The sequence below is a fragment of the Triticum dicoccoides genome, chromosome 4B (genome assembly GCF_002162155.2).
Source record: "Triticum dicoccoides isolate Atlit2015 ecotype Zavitan chromosome 4B, WEW_v2.0, whole genome shotgun sequence".
Lineage (NCBI taxonomy): Eukaryota > Viridiplantae > Streptophyta > Magnoliopsida > Poales > Poaceae > Triticum > Triticum dicoccoides.
In genome coordinates this window covers 224963774-224966707 of record NC_041387.1, presented here as the reverse complement: position 1 = coordinate 224966707, position 2934 = coordinate 224963774, and positions in this window count along the sequence as shown.

Below are 2934 nucleotides of genomic sequence, written 5' to 3'. Positions count from 1 at the left end.
CGTGGCCACACGCCGGCCACCTCCTCCCTGCCTGGCTGCCTCCTCCTCTCCCTGGACGTCTCCCGCAGCTCCACGCCACCCCCTGGAGCCCCCTCGCACTCTCCCTCATCCTCATCTCCCCCTCTGTCTCTCTCTCCCGCGATCGCCGTGACCGCCCGAGAACGCCGACGAGCACCCCCGTGGCCACAGCCACTGCCTCGCCCCACCCATGCTCTCAGAGGCGCCGCCGCCACCTACTCTCCCTCCTCTCCGAGCTACACGAGCCAGGACGGGCCCAAGACGATGCTTGCGGCCTTCTTCTCCGACCACGGCCGCCGGATGCCGCCGTCCGATTCGCCGTCTCCGCCGCCTCCCCGAGCACGCCGACCTTCTCTTCGAACTCACTGTGAGCCCCTATCCATTTCCCCTCTCTCCCCATGCCCGTCCGCGCCTTCTAACCACCGTGGCTGTTGGGGCGGACAGCTCCTCGCCGCCGGCGATGACGCAGACGAGGCCAGAGCCACCGTAGCTAACTCCCGAGCACGGCAACGTGCTCAGCACTCTCCCAGGAGCCGGGCGCGCCCACCCGTGCGACCTGCCGTGCCCCCTAGCGCCAACCCCGACCTCGCCCGAACTCCGGCCGCCGCCGTCATCATGATTGTCGTCGCCTCCGGCCACCCTAGTTTCTCCCGTTTGCCCTGTTAGATGCGCGCGAGCCTGGGCATCCCGTAGAGCCCCTCCGCCGCTCTTTTGGTCATCGGAGGGCGAATCCCGACGCTCTCCGCCGTCCCTGGCCTCGCCGGCGACGAGCCTCGGGTCAACCCCGGCGAGTTTGACCCGGGTTTGACCCTAGTTGGACGCCCCTGACTCAATGACAGGTGGGGCCCAGCCCTGCTAGCTAATTAGGATTAGCACTAATCGAATTAGTTAAACTAATTACACTGACACGCGGGACCCACTGTCAGGTTTGACCCGGACCGTGTACCGTTGACCCGCTGATGTCACACTGACGTCAGGCTGACGCAGTAATTGATTTTCTGGATTTATTTTAATTCAGGAAATTTTAGAAAATACCCCAAACTTCTAAAAATCATATAAATTCAACCCTAGCTCAGAATGAAATAATTTATATATATAAAATGATCAGAAAAATATGAAGAATCTGTTTATGCCATGATCATGCATGTTTGAACAAGTTAACCTCACTGAATAGGATGAATCATGATTAGGGTAATTTGTGAAAGAACATTTGGAGTTGGAGTTTAACCTTGTTTGAATTCCACTTCAATTAATTTGGCTTACAGCTGCATTAGCTCAGAACACCAGCATATTGCCATGTCATTATCATGCATCATATTGTTGCATCGCATTGATTGTGTTCTTTCTTGTTTGCCGGTAATTGTCCCCTCTCAGTAGACGACGTTCCGACGATTGTTCGATGACACCGATGAAGAACTATATTATCTTCAGAAGTGCCAGGCAAGCAAAAAAACCCCTTGTTAATTCCGATACAATCCTACTCTCTCGCCCTGCTCTCTTTTACTGCATTAGGACAACAACGGGTCATTTGTTACTTGCTACGGTAGCTGAACCCCTTTATCCTCTGCATGACCTGTCATTGCCACAGTAAATAGATGAAACCACTAGTATGAGTAGGAGTTGTTTGAGCCATGTTGTGCCTACTCATTCATGTTTGTTTGTCATGCCTGCTATTGCTTAGAGTTGAGTCAGGTCTGATTCATCGGGGATGAATCAGAGGTGTGTGAACATGTCCTATTGTGTGTGAGCTAAGTATGTGAACACGATTTGGTAAAAGGTAACGGTGAGAGGCCATGTAGGAGTACATGGTGGGTTGTCTCATTGAAGCCGTCCTTAGGAACTGAGCTCTGTGTTTGTGATCCATGATTCAGTTACTACCATGCATTGGGCCCCGAAATATGACCCTGCTCGACTTCTTATTCACCCTTGTCCTCTGTCTAGGAGTTGCAAGTAGTTTTTGGTGTTTGTAGTATGCTGGAGGCCGTGGACAGCGCTGACCGTAGGGGTGGGCTGTGATGCGGTAGGCACATGGCCGGGTGTACCGGATACCCGTTAGGTATCTCGGGAACCCTGCACACATCGTTTGGGGCTGTGAGCAAAACTCCGGCCGGATCTCCTCATGGATGGAACCCGAATAGGCGATAAACCTGGACTAGAGACTTGAGTAATTAGGTAGTTCGTGGTCTACACCCACGTCGGCTTTCGCTTGAAGTCTGCCGAGCACATGTCGTGTGCAGACGCTAAGTGGTGGAAACATGTATGAAGAAGAACACCCCTGCAAGGTTAACATCATCTATTCGAATAGCCGTGTCCGCGGAAAAGGACTTCTGGGTTGCTTATATCAGTTCATAGACAAGTGAAAGTGGATACTCTAAAATATGCAAGATAAGCGTGAGTGCTATGGATGGCGTTCTCGTAGGGAGACAGGAGCGGTTCCATAGTGGTGTATTGGTTGGTGAATATGTGGACTCGTGTGCGCCTCCTCAAAAGAGTTGCTTGCAGTCGTAGTTTAGGATAGCCACCGAGTCAAAGCTGGCTTGCTGCAGTTAAACCCCACCATCCCCTGTGTTGATAATGATGCATATGTAGTTAGTTCTGATGTAAGTCTTGCTGGGTACATTTGTACTCACGTTTGCCTATTTTATGTTTTGCAGAGAGACTTCGGTCTCGCTAGTAGTTCCGCGTGGACTTCGACGTTTAGCTTGTTACCTCAGCTACGATCTTGTGCCCTCGGCAGGATTTGGTAGATAGTCAGGCTTCTCAGCCTTTTCATTTATAGATGTCTGTACTCAGACATGATAGCTTCCGCTTGTGTTTTGACTTGTATGCTCTGAATGTTGGGTCGTAGGACCCCTGTTTGTAATATCTCGCTCCTCGGAGCCTAATGAATAAATACTTGAGTTGTAGAGTCATGTT